The sequence below is a fragment of the Mustelus asterias genome, chromosome 10 (assembly GCF_964213995.1).
Source record: "Mustelus asterias chromosome 10, sMusAst1.hap1.1, whole genome shotgun sequence".
NCBI lineage: Eukaryota > Metazoa > Chordata > Chondrichthyes > Carcharhiniformes > Triakidae > Mustelus > Mustelus asterias.
The window spans coordinates 39,896,539-39,907,572 of record NC_135810.1 but is presented as its reverse complement, the minus strand read 5'-3'; positions in this window follow the sequence as shown (position 1 = coordinate 39,907,572).

Below are 11,034 nucleotides of genomic sequence, written 5' to 3'. Positions count from 1 at the left end.
CTATTGGACTTTAACCTGGTGCTGTTAAAACTCTTACTGTGTTAATCCTTTCACAGTAAGAAGTCTCACAACACCAGGTTAAAGTCCAACAGGTTTATTTGGTAGCAAATACCATAAGCTTTCGGAGCGCTGCTCCTTTGTCAGATGGAGTGGAAATGTGCTCTCAAACAGTGCACAGAGACACAACATCAAGTTACAGAATACTGATTAGAATGCGAATCCCTAAAGCCAGCCAGGTCTTAAAGGTACAGACAGTGTGGGTGGAGGGAGCATTAAACACAGGTTAAAGAGATGTGTATTGTCTCCAGACAGAACAGCTAGTGAGATTCTGCAAGCCCAGGAGGCAAGCTCTGGGGGTTACTGATAATGTGACATAAATCCAACATCCCGGTTTAGGCCGTCCTCATGTGTGTGGAACCATGCAGACGCTACAACAACGGATGAATGAACACCGCTCGACAATCACCAGGCAAGACTGTTCTCTTCCTGTGGGGGAGCACTTCAGCAGTCATGGGCATTCAGCCTTGGATCTTCAGGTAAGCTTTCTCCAAGGCGGCCTTCACGACACATGACAGCGCAGAGTCGCTGAGCAGAAACTGATAGCCAAGTTCCGCACACATGAGGACAGCCTAAAACGGGATGTTGGATTTATGTCACATTATCAGTAACCCCCAGAGCTTGCCTCCTGGGCTTGCAGAATCTCACTAGCTGTTCTGTCTGGAGACAATACACATCTCTTTAACCTGTGCTTAATGCTCCCTCCACCCACACTGTCTGTACCTTTAAGACCTGGCTGGCTGTAGGATTCGCATTCTAATCAGTATTCTGTAACTTGATGTTGTGTAGCTGTGCACTGTTTGAGAGCACATTTCCACTCCATCTGACAAAGGAGCAGCGCTCCGAAAGCTTATGGTATTTGCTACCAAATAAACCTGTTGGACTTTAACCTGGTGTTGTGAGACTTCTTACTGTGTTCACCCCAGTCCAACACCGGCATCTCCACATCTTAATCCTTTCAAGCATATTACCACCCTGCAATTCATTTTAGCACCTTATCACTTTGAAGTTGGAAACTTCAAATCACTTCACAGCCAGTGAATTAGCTTTGAAGTGCAGCTAATGTGACATGTCAGAAAAGACCAAAGAGAATTTGCACACAACAAGTTTCTACAAAGACTATTGGCAAACTATTTACATATTTCTCTGGGGCTGGCTGTGAGAGAATCCTGACCAGTGCAACTGGAGGGCACCCAGCTCTTTTTCAAACAGTCCCATTGGATTTTTTGTGTTCACCTGAACACAATTTACATTTAATTTAAAAGCGTACTGGAAGATGCAGCCTGTATTTTTGAGATTTAATTGAAGGTCATAACACAGATGGGAGTCAAGGATAGAATTTCAGTGGACACCAGAGGTAACCATGTGGAAACAGGAAGAGAAACCTTTGCAAGAATTACATTGGCAATGGTTAAATAATTATGAATAAAATGAGGGGGTAGCAGTCCAGAGGCAGATTTACACTTCTTGGGGCCTTCTACTCAGTTTCATTTTCGCAGCCTCACTGCCCCCAACCCCTGGATCGGAAGGCTGAAGCACACCCCTCGTACACATCCTCTCTCCTCCCACCCCTCACACACTCTCTCTTCCTCCCCACCCCTCGCACTCTTTCTTTCCCCCATCCCTTGCACACACACTCTCTTCCCTCACAGACACTTTTCCTCCCCAACCCTCGCACACTCTCTCTTCCCCCATGCCTCACGCACACTCTCTCTTCCTCCACCCCTTACACTCTCTCTCTTCCCACCCCTCTCACACACACTCTCTTCCCCCACCCCTCACAGACACTCTCTTCCTCCCCACCCCTTGCACACACTCTCTTTCCCCCACCCCTCGCATACACTCTCCCTTCCTCCCCACCCCTCGCACACACTCTCCCTTCCTCCCCACCCCTCGCACACCTCTCCCCCCCACCCTTCGTGCACACACTCTCTTGCCCATTCCTCACACACATTCTGGGGTGATCTTCCCAAACAAATTCCAAGTGTCCAAAAATGGAGGTGAGGGGGGGGGGGGGGGGGGGGGGGGGGGTGCTAATTACTCCATGGAAGCCAGCTGCAGAGCGCTCGGTGTGCCTTTGCGCAGGGCACCCAGATCTCCCAGTGAACCAGGAGACCTCCTGCTACTGCCCCCAATAGACATCGGACCCCCCTCAATCAAGCAATAGATTAATTATGTAATTCAAGTCTATTAAAAACATGAAGTGTAGAGCTTTATCAACAAGGTACAGAACGAAACTGGGTAAATAGAATATGGCTGAACGAGTTCAAGGGGTTGAATGGCCTATTCTTGTTCCTGCATTCCTATGTAGATACAAATGAATGGGATTTGGCAAATGTGCAAACGTTCATGCATCAAGCTCTTTCTTCAGTTGATTCAAACTATTCCAGATTTCAAAGAACTATTAATCAGCTAAATTAATGGCTCAAATAGTACCTCTTTGATTTTCTATGATATTCAAGGTTAAATATCAGGTTCAGCAACCTGATCAATCTTCAGTGTCTCAAATTAAACTAAGGCCATTTATTCATTCACATTCAAGGAGTCATTATCTAAAGTATTTATAAATACAAAGCATATATCGTCACATTTCAGCCATATCCTACTTCTCAATCTGAACCACTATGCTAAATTTTCCAAAGGCCACATGGCTTTTCTGGCAACAAACAAAACTTACAATACTTTATCACAGGAATACCATCTGATCAGTTGTTTGTTTCCAATGCATTTCAGGCCTTCAATCGTAGCTTTAGCTAGCTTCAATTGTATGTGATACCTATGCATGCAATCTTGCCAATGTTTTACACTTAGTGAAATATTATTTTTGAGGCAACTTTCTGACTGTGTAAATAACTTTATTTTTCTTCTCTATAACTGATTTCCATCAACCAGCACATCACAATCTCCATTTTTGAAATCTTTATGTCTGAAAATTGAATCCAATCTTACAGCAGGTACCAGGTTGGCTGCAGCAATAATTTTCTCAATCAAATGGAATACAATGACTATTCATTAGAATTGAGGGATTGTTCAGATACAGATTGTTCCCACCAGAAACAATGGCAGGAATAGACACTTTCAAACAATTTATATCTGATTTTCTTTTAGATAGAGAAGTATGGGAAATAGGATGACATAGTTAGTTCTTTCTGAGAACTGAGGTGTTACGCTGATGAGCCAAGCAGCTTCCTTGTATGCTGTGAAATTCTACAGTTCCCACATAGAAATTGGATATCATCTCATGAGTCCTGCTACTGATTAAATCCATTACTTCCTAACATCTTGACTAAGGATGAAATTCTTGCCTGCTCCCTCAACTATCTTTTTCCTGTCACACAATCTATTGAATAAGATAAACATCCTCTACGTTCTGACCAATTATCAGTGTTCCATAATATATGTAGCTACTTTTAATTATTGTGGTTATGCTTCAATAGGATAATGAAGTGATTGACAAAACTTCTGGGGTCTAAAGAAATCTTTTTTATTCTTAAAGCATTTTGCTTTACATGATCAAAGTCATGATCCTCCTCAAATATTTTTTAAAATAGGAAGCCTAAAGAGGTCATAGCCCCGGTGCTGAAATTATCTAATAAAGGAGTATAATAAATACTAATAATATAATAAATTGTCCAGAGGGACAATTTTTTCATGCAGAGGGTGGTGTCTGGAACGAACTGCCAGAGGTAGTAGTAGAGGCAGGTATTTTGTCTTTTAAAAAGCATTTAAGACAGTTACATGGGTAAGACTCGTATAGAGAGATATGTGTCAAAAGCAGGCAATTGAACAAAGAACAAAGAACAATACAGCACAGGAACAGGCCCTTCGGCCCTCCAAGCCCGTGCCGCTCCCTGGTCCAAACTAGACCATTCTTTTATATCCCTCCATTCCCACTCCGTTCATATGGCTATCTAGATAAGTCTTAAACGTTCCCAGTGTGTCCGCCTCCACCACCTTGCCTGGCAGCGCATTCCAGGCCCCCACCACCCTCTGTGTAAAATATGTCCTTCTGATATCTGTGTTAAACCTCCCCCCCTTCACCTTGAACGTATGACCCCTCGTGAACGTCACCACCGACCCGGGGAAAAGCTTCCCACCGTTCACCCTATCTATGCCTTTCATAATTTTATACACCTCTACTAAGTCTCCCCTCATCCTCCGAATTTCCAGGGAGAACAACCCCAGTTTACCCAATCTCTCCTCATAACTAAGCCCCTTCATACCAGGCAACATCCTGGTAAACCTCCTCTGTACTCTCTCCAAAGCCTCCACGTCCTTCTGGTAGTGTGGCGACCAGAACTGGACGCAGTATTCCAAATGCGGCCGAACCAACGTTCTATACATCTGCAAAATCAGACCCCAACTTTTATACTCTATGCCCCGTCCTATAAAGGCAAGCATGCCATATGCCTTATTCACTACCTTCTCCACCTGTGCCGTCACCTTCAAGGGTCTGCACAATATGATGCAGACACATGCTACGGCATCTCCTCCGGAGCCTTCAACATGTCATTGATAAAGACGAACATCTCGCCAAGGCCATCCCCACACCCCCACTTCTTGCCTTCAAACAACCGCACAACCTCAAACAGACCATTGTCCGCAGCAAACTACCCAGCCTTCAGGAGAACAGTGACCATGACACCACACAACCCTGCCACAGCAACGTCTGCAAGACGTGCCGGATCATCGACACAGATGCCATCATCTCACGTGAGAACACCATCCACCAGGTACACGGTACATACTCTTGCAACTCGGCCAACGTTGTCTACCTGATACGCTGCAAGAAAGGATGTCCCGAGGCATGGTACATTGGGGAAACTATGCAGACGCTGCAACAACGGATGAATGAACACCGCTCGACAATCACCAGGCAAGACTGTTCTCTTCCTGTTGGGGAGCACTTCAGCGGTCACGGGCATTCGGCCTCTGATATTCGGGTAAGCGTTCTCCAAGGCGGCCTTCGCGACACACGACAGCGCAGAGTCGCTGAGCAGAAACTGATAGCCAAGTTCCGCACACACAAGGACGGCCTCAACCGGGATATTGGGTTTATGTCACACTATTTGTAACTCCCACAGTTGCGTGGACCTGCAGAGTTTCACTGGCTGTCTTGTCTGGAGACAATACACATCTTTTTAGCCTGTCTTGATGCTCTCTCCACTCCCATTGTTTTGTTTCTTAAAGACTTGATTAGTTGTAAGTATTCGCATTCCAACCATTATTCATGTAAATTGAGTCTGTGTCTTTATAAGCTCTGTTTGTGAACAGAATTCCCACTCACCTGAAGAAGGGGCTTAGAGCGCCGAAAGCTTGTGTGGCTTTTGCTACCAAATAAACCTGTTGGACTTTAACCTGGTGTTGTTAAACTTCTTATTCTGTGACCAAGCCAGTTCTCCACCCATCTAGCCACCTCCCCCTTAATCCCATGCGATCCAACCTTTTGCACCAGCCTACCATGAGGGACTTTGTCAAACGCTTTACTAAAGTCCATATAAACGACATCCACGGCCCTTCCCTCGTCAACCATTTTGGTCACTTCTTCAAAAAGCTCCACCAGGTTAGTGAGGCATGACCTCCCTCTCTCAAAACCATGCTGACTATCGTTAATGAGTTTATTCCTTTCTAAATGCGCATACATCCTATCTCTAAGAATCTTCTCCAACAACTTCCGCACCACGGACTCAAGCTCACCGGCCTATAATTTCCCGGGTTATCCTTCTTACCCTTCTTAAATAACGGGACCACATTAGCTATCCTCCAATCCTCTGGGACCTCACCTGCGTCCAGTGACGAGACAAAGATTTGCGTCAGAGGCCCAGCGATTTCATCTCTCGTCTCCCTGAGCAGCCTGGGATAGATTCCATCAGGCCCTGGGGATTTGTCAGACTTTATATTCTCTAACAAACCTAACACTTCCTCCTTTATAATGGAGATTTTCTCCAACGGTTCAACACTCCCCTCAGAGACACTCCCAGTCAACACATCCCTCTCCTTTGTGGATACCGACGCAAAGTATTCATTTAGGATCTCCCCTACTTCTTTGGGCTCCAAGCATAATTCCCCACTTTTGTCCCTGAGAGGTCCGATTTTTTCCCTGACAACCCTTTTGCTCCTAACATATGAATAAAATGCCTTGGGATTCTTAATCCTGTCTGCCAAGGACATTTCGTGACCCCTTTTTGACCTTCTAATTCCCTGTTTGAGTTCTTTCCTACTTTCTTTGTACTCCTCCAGAGCTCCCTCCATTTTTAGCTGCCTGGACCTAACATACGCCTCTCTTTTCTTTTTGACCAGTCCCTCAATTTCCCTGGTTATCCACGGTTCTCGAATCCTACCCTTCCTATCCTTCTTTTTTACAGGCACATGCCTGTCCTGTAGCCCTAACAACTGCTCCTTAAAAGACTCCCACATGCCAGATGTGGATTTACCCTCAAACAGCCTCTCCCAATCAAGAGCTGCCAATCCCACTAAAGTTAGCCTTCCCCCAATCCAACACCTTACCCTTGGGACACCACTCATCCTTTTCCATCACTATCCTAAAGCTAACAGAATTGTGGTCACTATTTGCCACATGTTCCCCTACCAAAACTTTGAAGACCTGACTGGGCTCATTCCCCAGTACTAGGTCCACTATAGCCCCCTCCCTAGTCGGGCTATCTACATATTGTTCCAAAGAACCCTCCTGTACGCATTTTACAAATTCCTCCCCATTCAGAGTCCCTGCTCTCAGCGATTTCCAGTCTATACCAGGGAAATTGAAGTCTCCCACTACAACAACCCTATTTTTCCTGCACCTATCCAGTATCTCCTGACATATCCTTCTTCCACTTCCCTTGGGCTGTTGGGGGGCCTGTAGTATACCCCCAACATAGTGACTGCGCCCTTCCTGTTTCTAAGCTCCACCCAGAGTGACTCGTTAGACGACCCCTCTGAATTGTCCTCCCTCTACACCGCTGTAATATGCTCTCCAACTAATACTGCTACTCCCCCACCTCTTTTGGCCCCTCCTCTGTCTTGCCTAAAACACTTGTACCCCAGAATATTCAGCTGCCAGTCCTGTCCCTCTTTCAACCAAGTCTCTGTCACCGCAACCACGTCCAAATTCCTCGTAAGCATTAAGGCCCTAAGTTCGTCTGTCTTACCTGCTACGCTCCTTGCATTGAAGTATAAGCACTCCAGACCTCCAGGCCCAGTGAGGTCATCCTCCCCCAGAGTGCTCTTCTTCTTTGCCAGCCTTGTCCCAGCCCCAAGCTCGTCCCCAGCCTCTACACTTGTAGACCTAATATTTTGATCCCCACCCCCCTGCCATACTAGTTTAAACCCCCCTGAACTGCACTAGCAAAACTCCCAGCCAGGATACTCGTGCCATTCCAACTTAGTTGTGACCCGTCCTTCTTGTACTGGTGCCATCCTCTCCTGAAAACTTCCCATTGATCTAGGAAAATGAAGCCCTCCCTCCTGGACCAGTCCTTTAGCCAAGCATTCAATTGTACTAACTCCCTATTCTTAGCCTCACTGGCACGAGGCATTGGGAGCAGCCCAGAGATGGCCACCCTTGAGGCCCTACTTTTTAGTCTATTTCCCAACTCCCTGAATTGCTCTCGTAGGATCCCCCTGCTCTTCCTATCTACGTCATTTGCACCAATGTGTACAATGACATCCGTTTCTTTATCTTCCCCTTTTAAGATGCCTCCTATCCGCTTGGAGACATCCATTACCCCAGCACCAGGTAGGCAGACTACCATCCTGGAGTCCCGTTCGCACCCACAGAATCGCCTGTCCGTGCCTCTAACCGACGCATCCCCCACCACTATTGCTCTCCTAACCCCTCTCTTTCCTTTCCGGGCTACAGAGCCTGACTCTGTGCCAGTGACCTGGTCACTGTGGCTTACCCCTGGAGAGTCATCCTCCCCCACACTATCCAAAACAATATCCAATATACAATTGGAACTATCTTAATGGTAAAAATTGGGTGGCATGGACAAATTGGGCCGAAGGGCCTGTTTCCATGCTGTAAACTTTTATGACTCTATAAAGGTCATTGCCTTAATTTGCTCCAGCTTGTGATATCTCAAAGGAAGAAAGAACATTAATAGAAAAGCAGAATACATTGTTCTTTCTGAGGGAACGCAGGCTTAAAATGGCCTTACCTTAGGACTCGGATGAGGGATTTACCTAGAAAATGCGTTTCCCTCTTCTGGTGAGCTGATGGTGCATTCTTGTACACCACATCCCACTGCGATAGCTGTTGCCCCTTGAACACTTCCAGGAGCCAACTGCTAGCTGGCATCTCCCCAAGTACCTCACTCCTGAAGGAGCCTGGAGATAGGCAGACAGACACAAATGAGGCAGGCAGGGATCGGGGCGGATGGGGGGGCGGGGGGAGGGTTCAGGTGTGAGAGGATGAGGGTGAGGGAGATGAGATGGGATGAAGAGGAAGGGGAGTGGGAGATGAGAGGGGGGGAATTATGGGGTGAAGGGAGGGGGTGCGGGGGGAGGGCACGGTGGGTGTTAAACAGTTTTAACCCCGATTCCTGCAGCCCAAGGCTGGGATTTACAGCTGCTGGCCTCCAATTCCACCCCACCCGTATTGGGCTCTTACTTTCTCAAATAGGAACTCCCGAATGCTGGGTGCCAGCCGCTGCTGCAGGCATCAAAACTACAACTCCTATCAGGCACCTTGGGCTGGGTCTCACCTGATTGCACACTGCCACTCCTCACTGCATAGGTACAAACTGCATGGGTCTTGATAGAGACTTACCTATGTTTCTGTTCTAAACTCAATTCGGCCTGTCCGAATTCCCATCAGGCCTGGCTGCGGAGGCTGTTGACTGCTGTTTAATTTAGATTGTCCAATTATGTGTCAGGCCTAGATGATTTGATTTGTCACAGGTATTAATATACAGTGAAAAGTATTGTTTCTTGCGCGCTATACAAAACATACCGTTCATAGAGAAGGAAACGAGAGAGTACAGAATGTAGTGTTACAGTCTTAGCTAGGGTGTAGAGAAAGATCCACTTAATGCAAGGTAAGTCCATTCAAAAGTCTGACAGCAACAGGGAAGAAGCTGTTCTTGAGTTGGTTGGTACGTGACCTCAGACTTTTGTATCTTTTTCCCAAAAGAAAAAGGTGGAAGAGAGAATGTCCGGGGTGCATGGGGTCCTTAATTATGCTGGCTGCTTTGCCGACGCAGCAGGAAGTGTAGACAGAGTCAATAGATGGGAGACTGGTTTGCGTGACGGATTGGGCTACATTCATGACCTTTTGTAGTTCCTTGCGGTCTTGGGCAGAGCAGGAGCCCAGGCTATAGATGCTCAGGCTATTGGCCACTTGGCCACAACACAGTATTTACAGTGTACAAATTTTTGAACTTTGTAAAGTCAAATGATATTTGCCATGTTCACTCAGCACCATATCCCCCAGCTTCCAATGGGTTAGCAGAACGAGCTGTACAAACATTCAAATCATCAATGAAGAAGCAAGCTCATAGGCCATTATCTTTACATTTAGCAAGTTTCTTACAATACCATGCCAAATACAACCACAGGCGTCATGTCGGCTGAATTACTGATGGAACGTCGCCTTTGGGCCTCATTGGATGTAGTATTTTCAGATTTTGCGGGAAGGGTGCAGGCCAGCCAAGCCTCCCAGAATCAAAACCATGATTTGAGGAAGAAGAATAGAGTTTTCTGAGTTGATGATCCAGTCATGGCCGGGAATTTTGTACCAGGACCGACATGGATGCCTGAAAAAAATTGTGGAAAGACTTGGACCAGTTTCTTATGTTGTCGAAGTACAAGATCAGTATAGAGTCATAGAGTCATACAGCAGGGAAACCCACAATGTATATGCTGACCATCAAATACCAATCTATACTAATCCCATTTACCAGCACTTGGTCCATAGCCTGCTATGCCTTGGCAATTTAAGTGCTTGTCCAGATGCTTCTTAAGCACCTGTCTCCACCACCCTCTCAGGCAGCATGTTCCATATTTCCACCACCCTCTGGGTGAAAAAATATTTCCTCAGATCCCCCTAAACCACTTAGTCCTCACCTTAAACCTATGCCGTTTGGTCTTAGACACCGCTGCCATGGGGAAAAGATTCTTACAATCTATCCTATCTATGCCTGTTATAATTTTGTACACCTGCAAAAGATCCCCCCTCAGCTTCCTCTGCTCCAGGGAAAACAAACCCAGCCTATCCAGACTTTTCTCATAGCTGAAACTTTCCACTCCAGCATTCTGGTGAATCTCCTCTGCACTCTCTCCAGTGCAATCAGGTCTTTCTGATAGTGTGGTGACCAGAACTGCAGTACTCCATCTGTGGTCCAACCAATGTTTTATACAGTTGTATCAAGACCTCCCTGCTCCTATATTCTATGTCCCAGCTAATGAAGGCGAGCATTCCGTCTACCTTCTTCAGCACCCTATCTACCTGTGTTGCCTTCAGGATCAATGGACATGTACACCAAGGTTCCTTTGTTACTCAATATTCCCTATGGCTGACCATTCATTGCGTATATCCTACGCTTATTTGACCTCCCAAAATGCATCATCTCACACTTATCAGGATTAAATTCCATCTGCCATTGCCCTGTCCAGCTGATCAATATCATTCTGTAGCCTAAGACTATCCTGCTCACTATCAACAACACCATCAATTTCTGTGTCATCTGCAAACTTACTAAATATACCTTCTACATTCACATCCAAGTCTTCATGTATATAACAAACATCAAGGGTACCAGCACTGATCACTGTGGTATACCACTGGTCACAGGCTTCCAATCACAAAAACAATCCTCCATCATCACCCTTTGCCTCCATTTTCAAGCCAATTGTGGATCCAATTTGCCAGCTTGCCTTGGATCCTATGGGCTCTAACCTTTTTGGCCAGCCAGTGGGAACTTGTTAATGGCCTTACTGAAGTCCATGTAATCCACATCAACTGCACTACCCTCATCAATA